The sequence below is a fragment of the Siphateles boraxobius genome, unplaced genomic scaffold, assembly GCF_051911475.1.
Source record: "Siphateles boraxobius isolate OS27281-9 unplaced genomic scaffold, OSU_SipBor_1 63, whole genome shotgun sequence".
In the NCBI taxonomy this organism is placed as follows: Eukaryota; Metazoa; Chordata; class Actinopteri; order Cypriniformes; family Leuciscidae; genus Siphateles; species Siphateles boraxobius.
This window is the reverse complement of record NW_027509190.1, coordinates 333,618-361,214: the sequence shown is the minus strand read 5'-3', so window position 1 is coordinate 361,214 and position 27,597 is coordinate 333,618. Positions and strand designations below refer to the sequence as shown.

Sequence of the window (27,597 nt, the reverse complement as noted above, 5' to 3'; positions counted from 1 at the left end):
GAAATAGTAGGCTACATTAATCTGATGATTACATTTGTTGTGTTATCGCGTTTATGAGGGGCGTTGACACTTTGCATGTGTTGCTTCAGATCATTTGCGTTTGAATACCGCGCGCTCTCCGTGGGCGTGTCAGATTAGCAGAATAATGAGCTAAGAGAACGATAATGAGATCGGCTGACACCTCTCTCTTTTTTAATAGATTACATAAACAGAGAATATTTATTTTAGTTTTGAATTAGATATTTTAAAAGTACAAACTTAAATGATTACAAAGATATATTGCTCGTGCTTGTGTGAATAGTATTCGCTGAGCTTTGTTTAAGTTTAGAGACGTGCACCAGAAAAAAATTTAACGGAGACAGAGAGGCAGAAAGCACACCCTGTTTATTTTCTTCATTTTACAAAAGCACACGGTTTTGATGTTAATGTGAGTGTACACAAAAAAAGAATACCCTCTATAGTTTATAATCATGTATTGATTTTATTTATATGACATAAAATGACGGAGTATTTTAAGTCTATGTTGCTGCTATGTGGAAAAAAAACGACCCAAGAGAGTTAAAAAGCGTATAAAGGAAATGAGTGCTACACTCACCTAGCGTGGCAAACAGTATAAATTTTCTGTCAGACCCCAACCACTGTTTCTGCTCGGTTTCAAACCGAGGACCTTTCGCGAGTTAGGCGAATGTGATGACCACTACACTACAGAAACCTATTGATGAGATGGGTGTGCTTTTTAGAAGATGGCTCCTTCCCATAATCTGCCCTGCAAGCAGTGTGACAGTCTGTAAATTCCACAAACAACAGAACAGAGGTCATTCGGCATGGCAGTCTGCCTACAGCTCCTTGGTACGATGGCCTTCACCTGTCTTAAAAGTAAGGGTTTTGTATCGAATTGCAGCATTTATTTTTAACATGCCTCCACTTGTTTCCACCCAGTTTTGAACTGAAGACCTTTGCGTGTAAAGCGAACGTGATATCATGGCATGTGCTTTTTAGAAGATGGCTCCTTCCCATAATCTGCTCTGCAAGCAGTGTGACAGTCTGTGAATTCCACAAACAACAGAACAGAGGTCATTCGGCATGGCAGTCTGCCTACAGCTCCTGGGTACGATGGCCTTCACCTGTCTCAAAAGTAAGGGTTTTGTAGCATTTATATTTAAAATGCATCCACTTGTTTCCGCCCAGTTTTGAACTGAGGACATTTTGCGTGTAAAGCAAACGTGATAACCACTACACTACGGAAACTTGATTTGGACGGTACCCACCTAGTGTCATTCGGCATGGCAGTCTGCATACAGCTCCTTGGTACGATGGCCTTCACCTGTCTTAAAAGTAAGGGTTTTGTAGCGAATTGCAGCATTTATATTTAACATGCCTCCACTTGTTTCCACCCAATTTTGAACTGAGGACCTTTCGCGTGTAAAGCTAACGTGATAACCACTACACTACGGAAACTTGGTTTGGATCTCATTCCCACCTCTTCTAGCGTACGCTTGTTCAAAAGCGACTGAAACTATAGACTGCCCAGTGTTTTTAACATGGCAAAAAGCTGCTAATTTCGTTGGCAGACCGAACATTTTATATTACTGTACAGGAAACCTCAATGGTCATTTGTTTTATTTTTGTCCTTTTCTAAAGAGATTAAACAACAAACATCCCTGCAAGTGCACTGACCTGCTCAACAGAAAATCGCATACGAAATTTTTGCAAAAATCACCCACAGTTTCCGCCCAGTTTCGAACTGGGGACTTTTCGCGTGTGAGGCGAACGTGATAACCACTACATAACAAACACGTCTTCAGGTTGCAGACATAAATCTTTAGGTGCACGCTTATTAAAAAGCATATAAAGGAAATAAGCGCTGCACCCACCTAGCGTGCCAAAGAGTTTACATTATCTGTCAGAATCCAACCACTGTTTCTGCTCGGTTTCGAACCGAGGACCTTTCGCGTGTTAGGCGAATGTGATGACCACTACACTACAGAAACCTATTGTTGAGAGGGATGTGCTTTTTGGAAGATGGCTCCTTCCCATAATCTGCCCTGCAAGCAGTGTGACAGTCTGTAAATTCCACAAACAACAGAACAGAGGTCATTCGGCACCCACCTAGTGGGTGCTTCTCATTTCTTATTTGTGCATCCTCGTTTCCTTTCCTCGCTTCCTTTCCTAGCGTCTCAGCTCCACCCCCTGTAGGTTTTGAGGGAAGGACGCAAGGAAAGAAAATGAGGACGGAGGAATCGAATGAAAGCTTTTTTTATTCATTGGAATACTTGATCACTCGCGCGTCACTTCATAGCGTCATCAGCAGCGCTCAAAGGATCTGCCCTTATGTTGTTGAAGTTTGTTTATTTAAGAAATTCATAATAAATGATAATAAAGCAAGATACCCTGTTGAAATATGTGTAATGTGTGGTTTATATAAACTGCAAAGGTAAAGTATACATTAAAACAGATTGTGATCGATGTGAAGGGGGAGGAGAATGTATACGCGCGTCACGTTTAGTCGATAAATCTCTTCCGCATAGGATACACCTGTGTATCCTCGCTCATGACTCCTCTGGAAGCCTCCTCACTCCTCGATCCTCGCCTCCTCGCGGTGCAATTAGAGAATTGAGATGTCCTTCAAGATGGCTGCGCTCGATCGGTTTCCGGGTCATATGATGGAGGACAGAGGAACGAGGAGACGAGGAGGGATATTGCGAAGCACCCAGTGTCATTCGGCATGGCAGTCTGCCTACAGCTCCTTGATACGATGGCCTTCACCTGTCTTAAAAGTAAGGGTTTTGTAGCGAATTGCAGCATTTATATTTAACATGCCTCCACTTGTTTCCACCCAATTTTGAACTGAGGACCTTTCGCGTGTAAAGCGAACGTTATAACCACTACACTACGGAAACTTGGTCTGGATCTCATTCCCACCTCTTCTAGCGTACGCTTGTTCAAAAGCGACTGAAACTATAGACTGCCCAGTGTTTTTAACATGGCAAAAAGCTGCTAATTTTGTTGGCAGACCGAACATTTTATATTACTGTACAGGAAACCTCAATGGTCATTTGTTTTATTTTTGTCCTTTTCTAAAGAGATTAAACAACAAACATCCCTGCAAGTGTACTGACCTGCTCAACAGAAAATCGCATACGAAATTTTTGCAAAAATCACCCACAGTTTCCGCCCAGTTTCAAACTGGGGACTTTTCGCGTGGGAGGCAAACGTGATAACCACTACACTACAAACACGTCTTCAGGTTGCAGACCTAAATCTTTAGGCGCACGCTTATTAAAAAGCATATAAAGGAAATGAGCGCTGCACCCACCTAGTGTGGCAAAGAGTTTACATTTTCTGTCAGAATCCAACCACTGTTTCTGCTCGGTTTCGAACAGAGGACCTTTCGCGTGTTAGGCGAATGTGATGACCACTAAACTACAGAAACCTATTTGTGCTTTTTAGAAGATGGCTCGTTCCCATAATCTGCCCTGCAAGCAGTGTGACAGTCTGTAAATTCCACAAACAACAGAACAGAGGTCATTCGGCACCCACCTAGTGTCATTCGGCATGGCAGTCTGCCTACAGCTCCTTGTTACGATGGCCTTCACCTGTCTTAAAAGTAAGGGTTTTGAAGTGAATTGCAGCATTTATATTTAACATGCCTCCACTTGTTTCCACCCAATTTTGAACTGAGGACCTTTCGCTTGTAAAGCGAACGTGATAACCACTACACTACGGAAACTTGGTTTGGATCTCATTCCCACCTCTTCTAGCGCACGCTTGTTCAAAAGCGACTGAAACTATAGACTGCCCAGTGTTTTTAACATGGCAAAAAGCTGCTAATTTTGTTGGCAGACCGAACATTTTATATTACTTCACAGGAAACCTCAATGGTCATTTGTTTTATTTTTGTCCTTTTCTAAAGAGATTAAACCACAAACATCCCTGCAAGTGTACTGACCTGCTCAACAGAAAATCGCATACGAAATTTTTGCAAAAAACACTCACAGTTTCAGAACTTTTTTTTTTTTTCAGAACAGAACAGTTAAAATTTTCTGTCAGAATCCAACCACTGTTTCTGCTCGGTTTCGAACCGAGGACCTTTCGCGTGTTAGGCGAACGTGATGACCACTACACTACAGAAACCTATTGATGAGGTGCATGTGATTTTTAGAAGACGGCTCCTTCCCATAATCTGCTCTGCAAGCAGTGTGACAGTCTGTGAATTCCACAAACAACAGAACAGAGGTCATTCGGCATGGCAGTCTGCCTACAGCTCCTTGGTACGATGGCCTTCACCTGTCTCAAAAGTAAGGGTTTTGTAGCGAATTGGAGCATTAAATTTAAAATGCCTCCACTTGTTTCCGCCCAGTATTGAACTGAGGACCTTTCGCGTGTAAAGCGAACGTGATAACCACTACACTACGGAAACTTGATTTGGACGGTACCCACCTAGTGTCATTCGGCATGGCAGTCTGCCTACAGCTCCTTGGTACGATGGCCTTCACCTGTCTTAAAAGTAAGGGTTTTGTAGCGAATTGCAGCATTTATATTTAACATGCCTCCACTTGTTTCCACCCAATTTTGAACTGAGGACCTTTCGCGTGTAAAGCGAACGTGATAACCACTACACTACGGAAACTTGGTTTGGATCTCATTCCCACCTCTTCTAGCGTACGCTTGTTCAAAAGCGACTGAAACTATAGACTGCCCAGTGTTTTTAACATGGCAAAAAGCTGCTAATTTTGTTGGCCGAACATTTTATATTACTGTACAGGAAACCTCAATGGTCATTTGTTTTATTTTTGTCCTTTTCTAAAGAGATTAAACAACAAACATCCCTGCAAGTGTACTGACCTGCTCAACAGAAAATCGCATACGAAATTTTTGCAAAAATCACCCACAGTTTCCGCCCAGTTTCAAAATGGGGACTTTTCGCGTGTGAGGCGAACGTGATAACCACTACACTACAAACACGTCTTCAGGTTGCAGACATAAATCTTTAGGTGCACGCTTATTAAAAAGCATATAAAGGAAATGAGCGTTGCACCCACCTAACGTGCCAAAGAGTTTAAATTTTCTGTCAGAATCCAACCACTGTTTCTGCTCGGTTTTGAACCTTTCGCGTGTTAGGCGAATGTGATGACCACTACACTACAGAAACCTATTATTGAGACGGATGTGCTTTTTAGAAGATGGCTCCTTCCCATAATCTGCCCTGCAGGCAGTGTGACAGTCTGTAAATTCCACAAACAACAGAACAGAGGTCATTCGGCACCCACCTAGTGTCATTCGGCATGGCAGTCTGCCTACAGCTCCTTGGTACGATGGCCTTCACCTGTCTCAAAAGTAAGGGTTTTGTAGCGAATTGCAGCATTTATATTTAAAATGCATCCACTTGTTTCCGCCCAGTTTTGAACTGAGGACCTTTCGCGTGTAAAGCAAACGTGATAACCACTACACTTCCGAAACTTGATTTGGACGTCAGTCCCACCGCTTCTAGGGTACGCTTGTTCAAAAGCGACTGAAACTATAGACTGCCCAGTGTTTTTAACATGGCAAAAAGCTGCTAATTTTGTTGGCAGACCGAACATTTTATATTACTGTACAGGAAACCTCAATGGTCATTTGTTTTATTTTTGTCCTTTTCTAAGAGATTAAACCACAAACATCCCTGCAAGTGTACTGACCTGCTCAACAGAAAATCGCATACGAAATTTTTGCAAAAATCACCCACAGTTTCCGCCCAGTTTCGAACTGGGGACCTTTCGCGTGTGAGGCAAACGTGATAACCACTACACTACGGAAACAAGTCTTCAGGTTGCAGACATAAATCTTTAGGTGCACGCTTATTAAAAAGCATATAAAGGAAATGAGCGCTGCACCCACCTAGTGTGGCAAACAGTTTAAATTTTCCGTCAGAATCCAACCACTGTTTCTGCTCGTTTTCGAACCGAGGACCTTTCGCGTGTTAGGCGAACGTGATGACCACTAAACTACAGAAACCTATTGATGAGGTGCATGTGCTTTTTAGAAGATGGCTCCTTCCCATAATCTGCTCTGCAAGCAGTGTGACAGTCTGTAAATTCCACAAACAACAGAACAGAGGTCATTCGGCATTGCAGTCTGCCTACAGCTCCTTGGTACGATGGCCTTCACCTGTCTCAAAAGTAAGGGTTTTGTAGCGAATTGCAGCATTTATATTTAACATGCCTCCACTTGTTTCCGCCCAGTTTTGAACTGAGCACCTTTCCCGTGTAAAGCGAACGTGATAACCACTACACTACGGAAACTTGGTTTGGATCTCATTCCCACCTCTTCTAGCGTACGCTTGTTCAAAAGCGACTGAAACTATAGACTGCCCAGTGTTTTTAACATGGCAAAAAGCTGCTAATTTTGTTGGCCGAACATTTTATATTACTGTACAGGAAACCTCAATGGTCATTTGTTTTATTTTTGTCCTTTTCTAAAGAGATTAAACAACAAACATCCCTGCAAGTGTACTGACCTGCTCAACAGAAAATCGCATACGAAATTTTTGCAAAAATCACCCACAGTTTCCGCCCAGTTTCAAACTGGGGACTTTTCGCGTGTGAGGCGAACGTGATAACCACTACACTACAAACACGTCTTCAGGTTGCAGACATAAATCTTTAGGTGCACGCTTATTAAAAAGCATATAAAGGAAATGAGCGCTGCACCCACCTAACGTGCCAAAGAGTTTAAATTTTCTGTCAGAATCCAACCACTGTTTCTGCTCGGTTTTGAACCTTTCGCGTGTTAGGCGAATGTGATGACCACTACACTACAGAAACCTATTGTTGAGAGGGATGTGCTTTTTAGAAGATGGTTCCTTCCCATTATCTGCCCTGCAAGCAGTGTGACAGTCTGTAAATTCCACAAACAACAGAACAAAGGTCATTCGGCACCCACCTAGTGTCATTCGGCATGGCAGTCTGCCTACAGCTCCTTGATACGATGGCCTTCACCTGTCTTAAAAGTAAGGGTTTTGTAGCGAATTGCAGCATTTGTATTTAACATGCCTCCACTTGTTTCCACCCAATTTTGTACTGAGGACCTTTCACGTGTAAAGCAAACGTGATAACCACTACACTACGGAAACTTGGTTTGGATCTCATTCCAACCTCTTCTAGCGTACGCTTGTTCAAAAGCGACTGAAACTATAGACTGCCCAGTGTTTTTAACATGGCAAAAAGCTGCTAATTTTGTTGGCAGACCGAACATTTTATATTACTGTACAGGAAACCTCAATGGTCATTTGTTTTATTTTTGTCCTTTTCTAAAGAGATTAAACAACAAACATCCCTGCAAGTGTACTGACCTGCTCAACAGAAAATCGCATACGAAATTTTTGCAAAAATCACCCACAGTTTCCGCCCAGTTATGAACTGGGGACTTTTCGCGTGTGAGGCGAACGTGATAACCACTACACTACAAACACGTCTTCAGGTTGCAGACATAAATCTTTAGGTGCACGCTTATTAAAAAGCATATAAAGGAAATGAGCGCTGCACCCACCTAGCGTGCCAAAGAGTTTCCATTTTCTGTCAGAATCCAACCACTGTTTCTGCTCGGTTTCGAACAGAGGACCTTTCGCGTGTTAGGCGAATCTGATGACCACTACACTACAGAAACGTATTATTGAGACGGATGTGCTTTTTAGAAGATGGCTCCTTCCCATAATCTGCCCTGCAGGCAGTGTGACAGTCTGTAAATTCCACAAACAACAGAACAGAGGTCATTCGGCACCCACCTAGTGTCATTCGGCATGGCAGTCTGCCTACAGCTCCTTGGTACGATGGCCTTCACCTGTCTCAAAAGTAAGGGTTTTGTAGCGAATTGCAGCATTTATATTTAAAATGCATCCACTTGTTTCCACCCAGTTTTGAACTGAGGACCTTTCGCGTGTTAGGCAAACATGATGAACACTACACTACAGAAACCTATTGATGAGGCACATGTGCTTTTTAGAAGATGGGTCCTTCCCATAATCTACTCTGCAAGCAGTGTGACAGTCTGTGAATTCCACAAACAACAGAACAGAGGTCATTCGGCATGGCAGTCTGCCTACAGCTCCTGGGCACGATGGCCTTCACCTGTCTTAAAAGTAAGGGTTTTGTATCGAATTGCAGCATTTATATTTAACATGCCTCCACTTGTTTCCGCCCAGTTTTGAACTGAAGACCTTTGCGTGTAAAGCGAACGTGATATCATGGCATGTGCTTTTTAGAAGATGGCTCCTTCCCATAATCTGCTCTGCAAGCAGTGTGACAGTCTGTGAATTCCACAAACAACAGAACAGAGGTCATTCGGCATGGCAGTCTGCCTACAGCTCCTTGGTACGATGGCCTTCACCTGTCTCAAAAGCAAGGGTTTTGTAGCGAATTGGAGCATTACATTTAAAATGCCTCCACTTGTTTCCGCCCAGTTTTGAACTGAGGACCTTTCGCGTGTAAAGCAAACGTGATAACCACTACACTACGGAAACTTGATTTGGACTTCAGTCCCACCGCTTCTAGGGTACGCTTGTTCAAAAGCGACTGAAACTATAGACTGCCCAGTGTTTTTAACATGGCAAAATGCTGCTAATTTTGTTGGCTGACCGAACATTTTATATTACTGTACAGGAAACCTCAATGGTCATTTGTTTTCTTTTTGTCCTTTTCTAAAGAGATTAAACCACAAACATCCCTGCAAGTGTACTGACCTGCTCAACAGAAAATCGCATACGAAATTTTTGCAAAAACCACCCTTAGTTTCCGCCCAGTTTCGAACTGGGGACCTTTCGCGTGTGAGGCGAACGTGATAACCACTACACTACGGAAACACGTCTTCAGGTTGCAGACATAAATCTTTAGGTGCACGCTTATTAAAAAGCATATAAAGGAAATGAGCGCTGCTACCACCTAGCGTGGCAAACAGTTTAAATATTCTGTCAGAATGCAACCACTGTTTCTGCTTGGTTTCGAACAGAGGACCTTTCGCGTGTTAGGCGAACATGATGAACACTACACTACAGAAACCTATTGATGAGGCACATGTGCTTTTTAGAAGATGGCTCCTTCCCATAATCTACTCTGCAAGCAGTGTGACAGTCTGTGAATTCCACAAACAACAGAACAGAGGTCATTCGGCATGGCAGTCTGCCTACAGCTCCTGGGTACGATGGCCTTCACCTGTCTTAAAAGTAAGGGTTTTGTATCGAATTGCAGCATTTATATTTAACATGCCTCCACTTGTTTCCGCCCAGTTTTGAACTGAAGACCTTTGCGTGTAAAGCGAACGTGATATCATGGCATGTGCTTTTTAGAAGATGGCTCCTTCCCATAATCTGCTCTGCAAGCAGTGTGACAGTCTGTGAATTCCACAAACAACAGAACAGAGGTCATTCGGCATGGCAGTCTGCCTACAGCTCCTTGGTACGATGGCCTTCACCTGTCTCAAAAGTAAGGGTTTTGTAGCGAATTGGAGCATTACATTTAAAATGCCTCCACTTGTATCCACCCAGTTTTGAACTGAGGACCTTTCGCGTGTAAAGCAAACGTGATAACCACTACACTACGGAAACTTGATTTGGACGTCAGTCCCACCGCTTCTAGGGTACGCTTGTTCAAAAGCGACTGAAACTATGGACTGCCCAGTGTTTTTAACATGGCAAAATGCTGCTAATTTTGTTGGCAGACCGAACATTTTATATTACTGTACAGGAAACCTCAATGGTCATTTGTTTTATTTTTGTCCTTTTCTAAAGAGATTAAACCATAAACATCCTTGCAAGTGTACTGACCTGCTCAACAGAAAATCGCATACGAAATTTTTGCAAAAACCACCCACAGTTTCCACCTGGGGACCTTTCGCGTGTGAGGCGAACGTGATGACCACTACACTACAGAAACCTATTGATAGCGCATGTGCTTTTTAGAAGATCCCTCCTTCCCATAATCTGCTCTGCAAGCAGTGTGACAGTTTGTAAATTCCACAAACAACAGAACAGAGGTTATTCGGCATGGCAATCTGCCTACAGCTCCTTGGTACGATGGCCTTCACAAGGGTTTTGTAGCGATTTGCAGCATTTATATTTAACATGCCTCCACTTGTTTCCACCCAGTTTTGAACTGAGGACCTGTCCCGTGTAAAGCGAACGTGATAACCACTACACTACGGAAACTTGATTTGGACGTCAGTCCCACCTCCTCTAGGGTACGCTTGTTCAAAAACGACTGAAATTATAGACTGCCCAGTGTTTTAAACATGGCAAAAAGCTGCTAATTTTGTTGGCAGACCAAACATTTTTTGTTACTGTACAGGAAACCTCAACGGTCATTTGTTTTATTTTTGACAGAAAATGTGCCTGCATCCCTGCAAGTGTACTGACCTGCTCAACAGAAAATCGCATAAGAAAATTTTGCGAAAACCACCCACAGTTTCCACCCAGTTTCGAACTGGGGACCTTTCGCGTGTGAGGCGAACGTGATAACCACTACACTACGGAAACACGTCTTCAGGTGGCAGACATAAATCTTTAGCTGCACGCTTATTAAAAAGCATATAAAGGAAATGAGCGCTGCTACCACCTAGCGTGGCAAACAGTTTAAATTTTCTGTCAGAATCCAACCACTGTTTCTGCTCGGTTTTGAACAGAGGACCTTTCGCGTGTTAGGCGAACGTGATGAACACTACACTACAGAAACCTATTGATGACGCACATGTGCTTTTTAGAAGATGGCTCCTTCCCATAATCTACTCTGCAAGCAGTGTGACAGTCTGTGAATTCCACAAACAACAGAACAGAGGTCATTCGGCATGGCAGTCTGCCTACAGCTCCTGGGTACGATGGCCTTCACCTGTCTTAAAAGTAAGGGTTTTGTATCGAATTGCAGCATTTATATTTAACATGCCTCCACTTGTTTCCACCCAGTTTTGAACTGAAGACCTTTGCGTGTAAAGCGAACGTGATATCATGGCATGTGCTTTTTAGAAGATGGCTCCTTCCCATAATCTACTCTGCAAGCAGTGTGACAGTCTGTGAATTCCACAAACAACAGAACAGAGGTCATTCGGCATGGCAGTCTGCCTACAGCTCCTTGGTACGATGGCCTTCACCTGTCTCAAAAGCAAGGGTTTTGTAGCGAATTGGAGCATTACATTTAAAATGCCTCCACTTGTTTCCGCCCAGTTTTGAACTGAGGGCCTTTCGCGTGTAAAGCAAACGTGATAACCACTACACTACGGAAACTTGATTTGGACGTCAGTCCCACCGCTTCTAGGGTACGCTTGTTCAAAAGCGACTGAAACTATAGATTGCCCAGTGTTTTTAACATGGCAAAATGCTGCTAATTTTGTTGGCAGACCAAACATTTTATATTACTGTACAGGAAACCTCAATGGTCATTTGTTTTATTTTTGTCCTTTTCTAAAGAGATTAAACCACAAACATCCCTGCAAGTGTACTGACCTGCTCAACAGAAAATCGCATACGAAATTTTAGCAAAAACCACCCACAGTTTCCGCCCAGTTTCGAACTGGGGACCTTTCGCGTGTGAGGCGAACGTGATAACCACTACACTACGGAAACACGTCTTCAGGTTGCAGACATAAATCTTTAGGTGCACGCTTATTAAAAAGCATATAAAAGAAATGAGTGCTGCACCCACCTAGTGTGGCAAACAGTTTAAATTTTCTGTCAGAATCCAACCACTGTTTCTGCTCGGTTTCGAACCGAGGACCTTTCGCGTGTTGGGCGAACGTGATGACCACTACACTACAGAAACCTATTAATGAGACACATGTGCTTTTTAGAAGATGGCTCCTTCCCATAATCTGCTCTGCAGGCAGTGTGACAGTCTGTAAATTCCACAAACAACAGAACAGAGGTCATTCTGCATGGCAGTCTGCCTACAGCTCCTTGGTACGATGGCCTTCACCTGTCTCAAAAGTCATACCGATCTTTATGGGAGCTCCCTGGGCACAGCGCTATGGAGGGCCAGGATCGGAGTTGGGCTTGCACGATTGGAAGGCGCAGACGGAATATCTGGCCGGATTACAGGGACTGAGTGCATCACAGAAAGTACAGTTTGTGTTGGGGTCTTTGGAAGGAGAAGCCAAAAGAGAAGTTCTTGCTGCATCAGAAGCCACACGGGCTACCGCGAAAACTATCTTCGATTTCCTGTCCGGATTATATGGAGACTCTACCCCGGTGGCCACTCTTCGTGCCCAGTTCTTTAACTATCAACAGGGGCCTAAGCAGACTCTACGGGCATACTCCTTGAAATTGTGGGAGCAGTTTGGCCGGCTGTTGGGTGAACTTCGTCGGGGTCGAGTCGAGGGCGGATCGATGGTGAGAGAGAGGTCGTATTCGGAGAAGGGGCGAGCTCCTGTGCGCCGCCCCCTACGTCCTGTGGGCCCCCGGTTCCAGTGGGATGACCAGGGAAGGCCCATCTGTATTAATTGTGGAGACCCGGGATACATCAGTCGTCAGTGTGGGCTCCGTCGGGGTTCTCAAGGGGGTTTTTAGTCCCACCGGCTACTGTGGGTCAAGTGGCCGGGACCCCTTTGTGTGACCCTCCTTCTGTTCCTGTTTTACGAGACCACAGGGTTGGGCGCTGTCCCACCGTGGAGGTTCAAGCTAACGGAGTCACGATAGATTGTCTGGTCGATACAGGTTCTCAAGTTACGTTATTTTCGGAGAGCCTGGCCCAGGAGTTGGTTGCAGATCATCGGCTCCAAGCAGTGGACGCTTCTAGTCTGACTTTACGGGGGCAAATGGTCTGGACATCCCTTACACTGGGTACATCGTGTTAGACTTTCTGGTCCAAGGGGTTCCCGTCCAACAGAAAGGGGTCGTTATCGTCCGAGATCATTGCTTGGGCATTCATCGAGCACTCCTAGGGATGAACGTTATACTGGATTGCTCGGAGGAATTGTTTCTGGGACGGCCAACTCGGACTTCTCTGTCATCGGCGAAGCAGGACAGGGACCGGATTCTGGCCGATTGCCGAAGAGTGCACGTGGCTAGTCAAGTGAAGGAGAGAGAAGGCATCGGTCGAGTAGCCTGTCGGTACGCTTTGTCTGTCCCAGCCCAGAGCGAGACCGTGCTTTGGGTCCGAGTACCTGCAGGACCCTGTGGGACGGGTACCTGTGTCCTGGTAGAGCCCCAGGACTGTCAACCCATTGAAGTGGCTCACGGGCTGACGGCCATCCACCGTGGGCGAGTCTCAGTAAAGGTGCGGAATGCCAATCCCTACTCCGTGCTCCTTCGTCGACACCAACGTCTGGTTCGAGTTTCCTCGGTACGCTCTGCCCAGGTTCACAAGCATCAGTACGTCTGCTTCAGGCAGGTGAGCTCTGCGGTGGTGGAAGTCGCCGTCCGCCCAGTTGAGGCAGAACCAGGCTCTGTGGGAGGAGGGGTGCCGACCCATTTGATGGGAGAGTCCCTGAAGGGTGAAAATCTGGAGGAGGAACAGATGTTACAGCTCCAGGAGCTCTTGAGAAAATGGCAACATGTGTTCTCGACCCACGAAGAAGACTATGGCTGCACAGGGGTAGTGAGGCATCAAATACCTACCGGTGAGGCGATGCCTAGCCAAGAGCGGTATCGTCCGGTGCCACCCACCCTCTATGCCGAGGTCCGCGCCCTGTTGAAAGGGATGCTGGAGGGAGGAATTGTTCGAGAGAGCAGTAGTCCGTGGGCGGCGCCAATTGTTCTGGTTCAGAAGAAAACGGGAGCTTGGAGGTTCTGCGTTGACTACCGCAAACTCAACAGTGTAACGAAGAAAGATACATTCCCGTTGCCACGGATTGAAGACTCACTCACCTGTCTCACACAAGCGGCGTGGTACTCCACATTGGACCTGGCGAGTGGATACTGGCAGGTGCAGGTAGACGACCGAGATAGAGAGAAGACAGCCTTCACCACCCCGTTTGGGTTATTTGAATGGGACCGGATGCGGTTCGGCCTGTGCAATGCTCCTGCGACCTTTCAGCGCTTGATGCAGCGCTGTCTAGGGGGACAACTGGTCGACTCAACGCCGGTATACCTGGACGATGTGATCGTCTTCTCCCCTGACTTCCGCACTCACCTGCACCATCTAGGTGGGAGGAGGACCACCTAGGGAGGAGGAGGAACACAGGAAGTGTTCAGGGCCATGGAGAAATATGGGCTAAAGCTTAGGCCAGACAAATGCCAGTTATTGCGGAAGGAGGTACAGTTCTTGGGACATCGTGTCAGTGCTGCAGGGATATCCCCCGACCCGGAGAAGGTGGCGGCTGTCCAAGGGTGGGAGCCACCCCGGGCAGTGAGACAGGTGCGGTCGTTCCTGGGGTTCGTGGGATTTTGTCGACGCTTTATAAAAGGATTATCTGGGCTTGCTTGGCCATTGAACCAACTCCTTGCTGGTTCCGGACGTGCCCGTGGCAAAGGCTCCCCGTCAGTGCATTGGGATTCCACCTGTGAGACCACCTTCCAGAACCTCAAGCAGGAACTTCTGAGGGCCCCTATCTTGGCCTACGCAGACTTCACCCAGCCGTTCCTTCTGTACACTGACGCCAGCAATGCAGGTTTGGGAGCCGTGTTGGCCCAAGAGCACCAAGGAGTGGAGAGAGTGATTGCATACGCAAGTCAAAGTTTACATCCCGCAGAGCGGAACGCGGCAAATTACAGTTCCTTCAAAATCGAACTACTGGCAATGAAGTGGGCCATGACGGAGAAGTTCAAAGATTACCTGTTGGGAGCCAAGGTGACGGTGATTACGGATAATAATCCATTAGTACACTTGCAGACCGCCAAGTTGGGGGCAGTAGAACAGCGTTGGGTGGCACAACTAGCAAATTATGATTAACAGCTTAAATACCGACCCGGCAGAGAACACGTAAATGCGGACGCCCTGTCCAGACTCCCAGTCATCCGGAGGGACAACCAAACACCCCTTTGTACCCCTGGCCCTGAAGACGAGTTGCTGATGGCAATGGTGGAAGCTCCCGGGACCCTGAGGGCTGTTCCGTCTAGTTGGGGGTGGGACCCCAGGCGGTGGAGAAGGCTGCAGCTGGGAGATGCAGACCTGTGTCAGGTTACGTTGTACCTTAGACAGGGATACATGCCGAGAGCAGAGGAAAGCGGGCTCAGACAGTGGGAGTACAACATCTCCTAAGGCAGTGGAAGAGGCTGCGACTTAGAGAAGGGGTAATCTGCCGTTCGATGCAAGATCCCCGAACACAGGAGACAGTACACCAGGTGGTGGTACCGGAGGGCCAAGTCTCGGAGCTATTGACTGCATTCCACACCCATACTGGCCATCAGGGCCAAGAGAAGACGCTGTCTCTGCTGAGGAGGTATTTCTACTGGCCTAGGATGGAAAAGAAAGTTGAGGAGTTCGTTCAGAGTTGTCCACTGTGTACGTTGTTCAAACGCAGGAAGGAAGTCCGAGCCCCATTGGTCCCCCTGTGGCCCAAAGCACCTCTGCACATCATAGGAATCGATTTCCTGACTTTAGGTCGGCCGACGGATCGATTTCAAAATATCCTGGTGATGACTGACCTATTAACTAAATACGCCTAGGCCATCCCCACTGTAGATCAGACGACAGTTACCACAGCCAGCGCCCTTTGGAGGGCAGTGATACAACCTTTTGGCTCCCCAGAGACCCTACACTCAGACCAAGGTTCAAATTTTGAGTCCCGAGTGATCCAAGAGCTGAGCCACCTTTATGGGTGCCGGAAGACCCATACGACCTCATACCATCCTCAGGGTAACGGGGGTGCGAAAGGTTGAACCAGACCCTGTTGGGGTTATTGGGGACCCTAGAGAGTGAACAACAGGGCCAATGGGCCGAGAGTCTCCCCTCTCTGTTGCAAGCCTATAACAATAGTGTGCACAGTATCACCGGGTATGCTCCTTCCTACCTTATGTTTGGGCGCCATCTCCGCTTACCTGTGGACTTGCTCCTGGGGACCGAGGCTGCAGAAAGAGGGTATAGTACCACTGACTGGGTGAATCGGCACCACCACCAACTGATCGATGCCTACCGACGAGTCTCAGATCATCTGAGTGCAGCAGCCGCCAAGAACAAGCGGTTATACGACCGGACTGCCCGAGAGGCCCCTTTGTTACCAGGGGAGCGAGTGCTGGTAAGGGACAACCGGCGCTCAGGGAAGGGGAAGCTCCGCGATCGCTGGGAGTCGACGCCATATGTGGTGGAACGACGACAAGGGCCTGATGCTCCAGTTTACTCGGTACGACCCGAGGGGAAACCAGGACCGATACGGGTGCTCCATCGAAACTTGCTCCGTCCATGTCCGAACTATTCGCAGCTAGCGGCCGAGGCCCCAAGTGCGCCACCCGCCCCAGAGGTACTCATGGTAGGGTGCTCTGTGGTCCCGAGGGACCCTGAAGTTGAAGCAAGAGTGGCTCCGCCCTCGCCACCCCGACGGTCTCAGCGGGACACCCGAGGACAGCCTCCTGAGAGGTATGGCGAATGGAATTGAAGAACACCGGTTCTCGGGACTAGAACCGATTGGCGGGGGGGATGTCACGGGTGACAAAAACGCGTAGTGAGCGGAACCCTCTTGGTGAGTCACGAGTTTCTCGAGGGAACGATTTGTTTGCGACACATCCCACTCCAGTTCCAGGTGTGGCAGAAACATTGCCCGGCCTGATTAGCGCTAATGCACTGCAGGTGCAAGAGAGAGAGGAGCGGCGTTCACACAGGTGTCCGGCTTCACAAGCCAAAGATAAAAGGGCTATCCAGAGAGGTTTCGGGGAACGGGACGTGGATGTGGTCTGTTTTGTTTTTGGAGCAGTTTGGGGCTCAAGCTTTACTCGGGGAAGTTGTCTGGATGTGGGGAAGAGAGAAAGATAAGTGAATTGATTTCATCTTATGAACATTCGAAAAGCTTGAAGAGGATGCAGTGAATGTAAATCTGACTGTTGGGGAAGCTATGTGTTTCAGAGTGTGTTGAGGAGGAACTGAGGATTAAATATCCCCCACGGGAGTGTAACGAATGGATTGAGGCCTCTGATCAACCCTATCGTGTGAGTGAATTGCAGTGTTTTTGCCTTATTTATATACATTGATTCATGGCTGTGGATTTGAAGTGAACACGAGTGCGGTGTGCTTTTACTGAGAAGCGGCCCCAACCCCTGCTTACACGTTTGTGAAAAGTTATTATATCTGCTCTCCATCAGAAGCCCAGAGTGATACAGCTGAGTTTGGAAGTATGCAGTATCGCTGGTGAAGTAAGCTTTTAAATCACTGTCTCACTACTTTGCACTGACGAACAGTATCCTATGTTGAGAAGAATCCTTTACCTTCCTACTTATCATCTGAGTCTGGAAGTATGCAGTATCGCTCGTGAAGTAATTTTTTTAAATCATTGTTTCACTACTGTGTACTGACGAAAGTATTCTATACTGAGAAGAATCCTTACCTTCCTACTTAACGTCTGAGTCTGGAAGTATGCAGCATCGCTGGTGAAGTAAGCTTTTAAACCACTGTCTCACTACTGTGCACCGACGAAAGTGTTCTATACTTTGAAAAATCCTTATCTTCCTACTTACGGTCTGAGTCTAGGAGTATGCAGCATCGCTGGTGAAGAAAGCTTTTAAGTCACTGTTTCACTACTGTGCACTGCTGAAAGTATCTTATACTGAGAAGAATCCTTACCTTCCTACTTACTGTCTGAGTCTAGAAGTATGCAGCATGGCTGGTGAAGTAAGCTTTTAAACCACCGTCTCCCACTACTGTGCACTGACGAAAGTTTCATGTACTGAGAAGAATTCTTATCTTCCTACTTACCGTCTGAGTCTAGAAGTATGCAGCATTGCTGGTGAAGTAAGCTTTTAAATCACTGTCTCACTACTGTGCACTGACGACAGTATCCTATACTGAGAAGAATCCTTACCTTCCTACTTACCGCCTGAGTCTAGAAGTATGCAGCATTGCTGGTGAAGTAAGCTTTTAAATCACTGTCTCACTACTGTGCACTGACGACAGTATCCTATACTGAGAAGAATCCTTACCTTCCTACTTACCGTCTGAGTCTAGAAGTATGCAGCATTGCTGGTGAAGTAAGCTTTTAAATCACTGTCTCACTACTGTGCACTGACGACAGTATCCTATACTGAGAAGAATCCTTACCTTCCTACTTACCGCCTGAGTCTAGAAGTATGCAGCATCGCTGGTGAAGTAAGCTTTTAAAATCATTGTTTCACTACTGTGCACTGACGAAAGTATTCTATACTGAGAAAAATCCTTATCTTCCTACTTACTGTCTGAGTCTAGAAGTATGCAGCATTGCTGGTGAAGTAAGCTTTTAAACCACCGTCTCCGACTACTGCGCACTGACGAAAGTATCTTGTACTGAGAAGAATCCTTACCTTCCTACTTACCGTCTGAGTCTGGAAGTATGCAGCATCGCTGGTGAAGTAAGCCTTTGAATCATTGTCCCACTACTGTGCACTGACGAAAGGATTCTGTATTGAGAAGAACTCTTACCTTCTTACTTACCGTTTGAGTCCTGAAGTGAGCCGTATCCTTGGTGAAGTTGTCACAAGGTGACGAACTAGAGACGGAACTACACAGCCCACGGGGGGATGTTTCCGCCCGGAGCGGTTTCAACTGAACACCAAGCCGGCCTCAGATGCGTCGCTACCATAGGAACAGCAGCCGCTGATGGCAAAGTGACAGAAGGTGCGGCGCATTAAGTGACTGTGTGACGATTGGGACATGTCGCTTTTAGGAACAGACAAAAGCAAAACTTTGAGAGACTGAGTGGGTTGGGTGGGATTGCTGCGGCGTTCAAACTTTTCTTCTTGCTGAGAGAGAGTGAGAGATTTCTGTGGGACAAATCGGCTGGCGAGATCGATCCGTGGGAAGGGAATCCGCCACGAAGAACTGGGTGACGGAGAACAGAGAGGCAGAGGGCGAAGTCATCTATGAAGTATTATCGAGTCCACTTACTGGGGTGAAGATAAGTACCAACCTTCTACTGGCTGTATTATATGTGGGTTATACACGAAAAGATTATATATGAGGAGAAATGACATAAAAAACAGAGTCCAGATGTCTGAATGAGAAGACAGCTGTTAGGATTTGTGATTGCAGTCGCTGAATTCTTCCGTCTAATTACCCCCGCTGTCCAGAGCGAGGAGGTTGGCCGTGACCTTAAATTTCACGGAGTGGATGAGAGTGACGTGAGTTAATGCTGTGTCCCACTGTGTGTGGTTGAAGTGGAGTTATTGAATGCTTACTGTACAGAATTCTGTCACATGTCAGTCGGTCTTGCCTTGTGTTACAGTCGGGAGTTTTCTGAGGAAGAGATTAAGTGAAAACGGACTTTAAGCCTGCTGTATTCTGATTCATCATTGATGCTGTTCTGGAGAACGGGGAAAATCCAGTTACCTGCTGTTCTGAGTGTTGAATATCCAAAGCCTGTTGTATTCTGATTCATCATTGTTGCTGTTCTGGAGAACGGGGAAAATCCAGTTACCTGCTGTTCTGAGTGTTGAATATCCAAAGCTTGTTGTATTCTGATTCATCATTGATGCTGTTCTGGAGGACGGGGAAAATCCAGTTACCTGCTGTTCTGAGTGCGTCCCATCTGAAGCCCGCTGCATTTGTCTCATCGTTGCTGTTGTGGAGAACGGAGGAAACCTCAGGTACCCGTTGTTCTGAGTGTTGTGTATCTAAATCCTGTTGTACTCTGCTTCATTATTGATGCTGTTCTGGGGGACGGAGAAAATCCAGTTACCTGCTGTTCGGAGTGTGTTCCATCTGAGGCCGGTGCATTCTCGTCTCATCCTCGCTGTTCTTGGGAGTGGGAATAAACCCAGTTACCTGCTGCCCAGTCGACGCCCTTCACAGCCCCAAGCCTTCTGCACCGACGTATTGGGAAGACCAAACGTACGTGGAGTACCTACTTGCTGTCCAGTCGATGCTCCTTCACAGCCGTAAGCTTTCTGCACCTGTTGAATTAAGAAGAACCAACTGTATTGAGAGGATTTACCTGCTGCCCAGTCGACGCTCCTTCACAGCCCTAAGCCTACTGCACCGACGTATTGGGAAGACCAAACGTACGTGGAGTAGCTACTTGCTGTCCAGTCGACGCTCCTTCACAGCCGTAAGCTTCCTACACGTGTTGTACTGAGAAGAACCAACCGTACTGAGAGTAAGCCTTTGGCACCTGAGAGACTGAGAAGAGTCAACCGTACTGAGAGTAAGCCTTTGGCACCTGAGAGACTGAGAAGAGTCAACCGTACTGAGAGTAAGCCTTTGGCACCTGAGAGAATCAGAAGAGTCAACCGTACTGAGAGTAAGCCTTTGGCACCTGAGAGACTGAGAAGAGTTCACCGTACGGAGAATAAGCCTTTGGCACCTGAGAGACTGAGAAGAGTCAACCGTACTGAGAGTAAGCCTTTGGCACCTGAGAAACTGAGAAGAGTCAACCGTACTGAGAGTAAGCCTTTGGCACCTGAGAGACTGAGAAGAGTCAACCGTACTGAGAGTAAGCCTTTGGCACCTGAGAGACTGAGAAGAGTAAACCGTACTGAGAGTAAGCCTTTGGCACCTGAATGTATCGAATAGAATCGAATGTAGTTCTTTAATGAGAACTAGTAATGTAGCTAGTTTTATTTAAGTTACTTATAAGCCATAAGCAATCGTCGATTAAAAGAGTATTTGGGGATTGCAGTTTGCTGTTTGACTTATCAATTTGTGTCGATAAAGTATAATAGGGTGAATCATGTATATAGTGCTTGCATAGTGCATATACTTGTAGCTGTTATGTATCTTTGGAAGTCCTTGAAATTAATAGGTTTCAAAGCGCAGCGCAGCGTTCCGCGTCCTGTCTAAAAGGTGCTTCAGTCCTAGGCGCGCGCAAGTACACGAACCCCAACCCCCCCTGTTTGTAGATAGATAGATAGCCTATATATACACACACACAAACATATACACAAAAAAAGTGTACATGCAGACCCGCTAACAACATGTCTATAATTAACTAAGAATGTGAATTATAAAAAACATGAATTATAGAAAGCATCAAAGGCCCAGTTCCTCATTAAGGCCATTTGGTTCTACTGTGTTAAGAGTGAAAATCCAGAAAGCGTCCCATTGTAGTAGGGACTTCACTATGTCACCTCCTCGCTGGGAGGGTAGAATTTTTTCAATACCCAAAAATTTTAAGGACGCACTGGAACGATGATTAGCTTGTACATAATGCCTCGCAATTTCATAGTCCATATTTCTGTTACGAATTGCTGCTTTGTGTTCTGCAGCCAGTAGCACCTCAATGCAGTACATGAGATCCACGGGGAGGAGTCGGATCAAGATCCAAGGGGTGGAGATGGGTAGGATTAGGGTTGGGTTTAGGGATTAGGGGTGTGTTTAGGGATCAGGGGGCGGAGTTGGCTAGGTTTAGGTGTATGTAAGGTGGGAGGAGTGGATCCGACTCCTCCCCGTGGATTTCATGTTCCGCAGTGAGAACCATCTCCCGGCAGCCCTGAAACACACACACACATCCCTCAGAGCACTGACCCGTGGTGTTGGTCATGTCATGTCAGATACCTGAGTGTAGAGACCTGCACTTCTGCGAGACTACCCCGGGACCCAGCGCAACCGAGTGCGGCGCGGGACAATATTTGATGGGTGAATGCGGGTGCGGGCGGCAAGATATTATTGTGTGCGGGTTGCGGGAAAATAAAATTATTTGTGGGAAATATAGAACAAAATAAAATAACTAGAAACAAATAAACCGTTATTTATCTAATGCACAACCAACAAGGATAACTAAAATAAAAACGATTTACAGGCACATGGTCGGAAGCTAACTCTCGCGTGGTTCATAGGCGCAGAACAGCCAAGCCTACCACACAGAGGCAAAATGTCTGCACCGCATGACACACGCCATGTACTTTGCATTCCAGCTTCCAGCGCACCATCGGAGAGGGCTTTCAGTATTTGCGGTCGCATACTGGAGCAGAGACGGATTAATCTGAAGCCCTCATCAGTGAACGACATGCTATTCCTGCATGGGCACATTAAGTAGTCATACAGTTTTTTTTAAATTGTTTTAGTTAATTCAGTTTTTTATTTTATTTAGCTAAATATTTAAAATTGGTATATTTTGTTATTGAGGAATAAGGATAGTTTTTGTTTAATGTTTGAAGGAATTGCTAAAAGCAAAGGCGGCATTCTTAAGCAGTATTAGGCCCTATATATAGGCTACTTTTGAACATGAAAGAAATCCAGGTTTATTATTATTATATAATTTATTAGGCTATACTATAATCATTATGGTATATTTTTATTTATGTACATTTCTTACTTTTTTACTGTATTTATTTGTTCTAAGTTCCTTGTTCATGTTCATCCATTGAATTAAACGCAAATAAAACGAAACATTTGTTTATTTTACGTTTATTTTTTATTTTATTTTTTATATTCAACAGGGGAGCAAGTGAAAAAAATCACAGAGTAGCAGGCAGAATATGCAATGTATTTTTAAAAAAAAGTACTTATACGTTTACCCGCGGGATTTTGCGGGCGGGAGCGGGACGAAACTTGATTGTTGGGGGCAGCAGCGGGAGAAAACAACATATATTTTTGCAGGAACGGGATAAAATCCGTACCGCGCAGGTCTCTACCATGTCAGATAAATGAGTGAGTGTGTGTGTGAGTGAGCATTGACCCGTGGTGTTGGTCATGTCATGTCAGATATATGAGCGTGTGTGTGAGTGAGCACTGACCCGTGGTGTTGGCGTGTGTCTGTACGAACAACGCGTTCTTGCTCAGCCCCCCGCACAGGAAGAGGGTTGTGATGTCATATCCTGCCTCTTTCATGGCATCTAGGATGTGTCTGGTGCCAAGCTTCATACAACAGAGACACACAATCACATTAACACTGTAATACTGAACACTTAGTTAGTGTGTGAGTGAGAGTGTGTTTGTGTGTTTGTATGTGAGAGAGAGTGTGTGTGTGTGTGGTGTGTGTCTTACAGCGATGGCCTGAAGAGTTGCTAGATACAGCAGAGCTAAATCATCCAGTGTCTGTGATAAAGTGAGTCCCACAACCTGCACACACCAGCAGTGACATCATCAATCAACTCTCCACCACTGCAAACATTAGTTATAAAAGCTAAAACTATCTGATGTGTCTTTTTTCTTAATGGTTAAAAATAAGAAATTATATTAAACGTAAAGAAAATCTTTCTTTCTAGAACGTAAAGAAAAAAGTACTTTCTAGGGCTATTAACATTATTTTCATGACATTAAGCAAATGTCCCTGTTAAATCCACATTTATGTCCTCTGAAATAAAGGAAAAAAGCCCAAAAATATAATTAAAAAAAAAGATTGTCATTACTATAAATGTTAATTTGGAGTTCATTCTCAATATTCTCATTCTAGCAGCACCAACAACCCTAGCAACCACCCACAACATCCGAACAACTGCCTGGTGCCAAATTTTGCCGCAGTAAGCACCACTCACATATTCTGCAGAAAATGTACGTCCAGTTATCAGTTTTATTAATAAATAATAAAAAATTAAATTAAATTAAAGGCAGTACAATGAAAACTATTATATTTTTAATTCAGCACTGTAACAAGCACAGCGTTCCTCACCGATCCCCGTGATGTCTAGTCGGCCAGAGGAGAGCGGTTGCCGTGGAAATCAGGCCAGATGTGCAGGCCGGCCGTCAGCTGCTCCAGCTGTGCTGCGTCTCCAGACATGTGCTCCAGATGAGGTTCAGGCAGGAGTAAACGTGTTTCCCACTGCAGAGAAAAGCTCAGCGATCAGACTGAGTGAGAACAGAAACGCATCAGAGCGACTGATGCTCACCTCTTCTCCGCCTGCTCTTTCAGCTGCCTCGAAGCGGCGTGTCCGTTCACCACATGGTCCACCTGAAAGCACATGACATCGCTCTAATTAAGATATTCATATATTTCCATGTAAACCATCTGTATATATAGCGTATTATGTGTTTATTGTAACGTTTGTCACAATGTCCTGTAGTACAGTGATGACTGTCTGGAACCAAGCAGCCAAACTACCAACCAACCAATAAACTAAAAAAACAACAGCCAACCAATCAACTACACCAATCAATCAGACCAAACAACCAATTTAAAATATCAACCAAACAACCAACCTAACGACCAACAAAACCAACCAATCAATCAAACTACCAAGGAAACAACCAACCAAAAACCAAGAAAATAACCAAACAAACAACCAACCAACCAAGAAACCAACTAATAAACCAAACAACCAAGAAAACCACCAACCAAGTAAAAAAACGACCAATCAACCAACAAACCAATAAAGACAACAACCAATCAACCAACCACCCACCAACCAAGAAAACAACCAACCAACTAATAAACCAAACCAAGAAAATAACCACCCAACTAATCAACCAATCAACTAAACCAACCAATAAAAACAATCCATCAATCAACCAAACCAAGTAGAAAACTAACCAATCATCCAAGAACAATACAACCAATCAACCAAAAAACCAATCGAATCAATCAACCGATCAATAAACCGAGAAAAAAAAACAACCAACCAACCAAATCAACCAACCAACCAACCCAAGAAAAACAACAAAAACCAAACAACCACTCCTTTCAAGAACAAAACAACCAATCAATCAACCAATAAACCAAGAAAAAAAACCAACCAACCAATCAAATTAATCAACCAACCCAAGAAAAAACCAACAACCAATCGAATCAATAAACCAAGTAAAAACAACAACCAACCAATCAAATCAATCAACCAACCAACAAACCCAAGAAAAAAACTAACGAATCAATCAACCAAACAAACAATCAACCAAGAAAAAAACCCAACCAACTAATCAAAATCTACCAACCAACCAATAAACCAAGAAAATAACAAAACAACCAACCAATCGAATCAATTAACCAACCAATAAAAAAACAACCAACTACCCAACCAATCAAATCAATTAACTAATCAACCCAAGAAAAAAACAACCAACCAAGTAGAAAAAACAAACAAACCACCAATCTTCCAAGAAAAATCAACCAATAAAACAAACAACCAACCAATCAAATCAATCATAAATCAATCAAGAAAAAAACCCAACCAAGTTACCAATCAAATCGATCAACCAACCAACCAATCAATCAATTAATCAACCAAGACATCATGGCTCTGTTTCAAACCCAAATAAACTGTCTTTCTGTCAACATTCTCAAGCAGCGTCTTAACACAAAGCACAACCTCATAAATGACTGAAGCTCTGAGCATCAAACAAACACAGATCGCACAGGAGACTCGACTCACAAAGGAGTCGAACAAGGATAAAAACACAGTGAACGCACAACTATTCATAGTTTTCACTGGAGTTGGCTATCGTTTTTTTTTTTTTCCGGTGCCAAATCAATACTTTTAAAACGGTACCGCTGCCTAAACGGTGCCTGAACCGATACTTTAAAAAAAGAGCCTCAAAACGATGGTGAATGACATTAAAGAACGGCTTTTTTATTGAAAAATAAATAAATAAAATAATCTTAAAAATTAACAATATATAGATTTTTTAAAGTATACTGAAATATTTAAAGTGTACTAAATACAAAACACAACAAATTTTCATAATAAATTCACAATAAAACCCAAGCCACCTAACCCAACTACAATAATTTAACACTAAATAGCAGTTACATTTCTAATAACAGCAAAGTAGTGTGTATTCTTGGTGTGCTACAAACTAGCTTCTCTTTTGCAGAAATATTAACACATTTCTTGTCTTCTCTGGCCAAATATGACACCTCTCCTGACTCCTGACTAATTTATTAGATGTATGTAGGTCTGTTATTGTAGGGACATCAATTTTACATTTTCACACTAAACATGGTGCGGAACAAAACGTGATTGTGATTGGTTGCGTGACGGGCGAGTCAGTCCTTGGCTGATATTTTTTATTCTTAAATACATGTAAGTGAATGTGTTTTGTCTTTTAAGAAACCTTTATAATGGTCATGACTCATGTTAGTTGATCTAACGCATAATGTTCGCCATGTTAGTACGCACCGCAGTTCAGAGAATTGCATCTGTCAGATTTAGGCCTATAGCGCGTCAATTCATCCACTTCTCCCAAAATACATGAAAGTGGCCAGTGAAGTGTGAGAAGAATAGAGTAAATTTTATAGTTACCTACACAATATGCATCTAAACACGTCTTCAATTTATAATTGAAAGGATTGTTATTGCTGCTTCCATGGACATCGTTGTGTATTTTACAAACAATAAATGTATTGTTTGCTAGTAGGTAGTCTACTTATGTGTCTAATCACACCGGTGTGAACGATCGTACGTGTTAAAGGGTTAACTAGCGATCACGTGCGGTGATGATGCTTCTTACGTCCGTTTCGGAGAACCAGAGGGAAGTATTTCAACCGACAGCTGAGGCATAAGTGGCACCGAAATCTGCGTTTTGATTCGGTCCGAGTACATGTCGGTAACTTATGGCTCGTTTCGTTATGGCCGGCGCGTTTTGCTCGATTTTTTTCACATAGCAGGAAAATAGACTTAAAATACTCTGTCATTTTTGGTCAAACACACTTAAGAAATATAAAAAAATAAACTGTTGAATGTCTATTTTTTTATGTGTCCACTTACAATCGAAATAAAACATTGTGCTTTTGTAAAATAAAGAAAATAAACAGGGTGTGCTTTCTGTCTCTCCATCTCCGTTAACCTTTTTTCTGGAGCACGTCTCTAAACTTAAACAAAACTCAGCGAATACTATTCACCCAAGCATGAGCAATATATCTTTATAATCATTTAAGTTTGTACTTTTAAAATATCTAATTCAAAACTAAAATAAATATTCTCTGTTTATGTAATCTATAAAAAAGAGAGAGGTGTCAGCCGATCTCATTATCGTTCTCTCAGCTCATTAGTCTGCTAATGTGACACGCCCACGGAGAGTGTGCGATATTCAAAAACAAATGATCTGAAGCGACACATGCAAACGTGTCAACGTCCCTCATAAACGCGATAACACAAATTTAATCATCAGATTAATGTACCTTTTCGGCTTGTGAGGCTGTGACTGTGAGGAGTAATCCTGGGAGATTTACCTCAGAACATGTACTGGTTTATTTTCATTTTGAGGAGCGACCGATCTAGCCGAGAATTGTGAGTAGCTACCCTAACATTTTTATTCTTGTACTTTGTTCTAATGTCTGTGAATGCAAAAAGACTTTAAATTTGAATCACGTTTCTGTGTGTGAATGAATTAACGGCACAGATGGGCGCTGTTGTATGTTTAGCCTAATATGTTGCAGATGAAATATGAAAGATAACTATGGGATCAAATTCCCGCCAAATGTATTGCGGCCACGGATCAAAATATAATAAGCGTGAATAAAAAAATAACAAGCATGAATAAAAACTTTAAACACATTAAAAAATATTTTTCACAAAACTTTAACAAGAGTTTATTTTAAATTTTACAAGGACTTTTAAGCAGTAAAGCTATCTGAACTCTGGACATATACAAATAATTAAATTCCTCTTTTTTGAGGTAGCCTACATTTTAATGCGCACACTGGTAATTGGTG

General features: G+C 44.4%; 12 non-coding genes across 12 annotated transcripts; all 12 read right to left on the bottom strand.

Moving 5' to 3' along the window:
* Positions 1-1,175: 1,175 nt before the first annotated feature.
* trnav-uac (transfer RNA valine (anticodon UAC)) lies at positions 1,176-1,248 on the bottom strand. The gene has a single exon. It is a non-coding gene; the product is annotated as a tRNA-Val (tRNA).
* Positions 1,249-1,918: 670 nt separating this feature from the next.
* trnav-aac (transfer RNA valine (anticodon AAC)) lies at positions 1,919-1,991 on the bottom strand. Its single transcript has one exon. It is a non-coding gene; the product is annotated as a tRNA-Val (tRNA).
* Positions 1,992-3,657: 1,666 nt separating this feature from the next.
* On the bottom strand, positions 3,658-3,730 carry trnav-uac (transfer RNA valine (anticodon UAC)). Its single transcript has one exon. It is a non-coding gene; the product is annotated as a tRNA-Val (tRNA).
* Positions 3,731-4,061: 331 nt separating this feature from the next.
* On the bottom strand, positions 4,062-4,134 carry trnav-aac (transfer RNA valine (anticodon AAC)). The gene has a single exon. It is a non-coding gene; the product is annotated as a tRNA-Val (tRNA).
* Positions 4,135-4,347: 213 nt separating this feature from the next.
* On the bottom strand, positions 4,348-4,420 carry trnav-uac (transfer RNA valine (anticodon UAC)). The gene has a single exon. It is a non-coding gene; the product is annotated as a tRNA-Val (tRNA).
* A 1,305-nt stretch (positions 4,421-5,725) lies between these two features.
* On the bottom strand, positions 5,726-5,798 carry trnav-cac (transfer RNA valine (anticodon CAC)). The gene has a single exon. It is a non-coding gene; the product is annotated as a tRNA-Val (tRNA).
* A 2,626-nt stretch (positions 5,799-8,424) lies between these two features.
* trnav-uac (transfer RNA valine (anticodon UAC)) lies at positions 8,425-8,497 on the bottom strand. The gene has a single exon. It is a non-coding gene; the product is annotated as a tRNA-Val (tRNA).
* Positions 8,498-8,763: 266 nt separating this feature from the next.
* On the bottom strand, positions 8,764-8,836 carry trnav-cac (transfer RNA valine (anticodon CAC)). The gene has a single exon. It is a non-coding gene; the product is annotated as a tRNA-Val (tRNA).
* A 1,595-nt stretch (positions 8,837-10,431) lies between these two features.
* Positions 10,432-10,504, bottom strand: trnav-cac (transfer RNA valine (anticodon CAC)). The gene has a single exon. It is a non-coding gene; the product is annotated as a tRNA-Val (tRNA).
* Positions 10,505-11,172: 668 nt separating this feature from the next.
* Positions 11,173-11,245, bottom strand: trnav-uac (transfer RNA valine (anticodon UAC)). The gene has a single exon. It is a non-coding gene; the product is annotated as a tRNA-Val (tRNA).
* Positions 11,246-11,511: 266 nt separating this feature from the next.
* Positions 11,512-11,584, bottom strand: trnav-cac (transfer RNA valine (anticodon CAC)). The gene has a single exon. It is a non-coding gene; the product is annotated as a tRNA-Val (tRNA).
* Positions 11,585-11,707: 123 nt separating this feature from the next.
* Positions 11,708-11,780, bottom strand: trnav-aac (transfer RNA valine (anticodon AAC)). Its single transcript has one exon. It is a non-coding gene; the product is annotated as a tRNA-Val (tRNA).
* Positions 11,781-27,597: the final 15,817 nt, after the last annotated feature.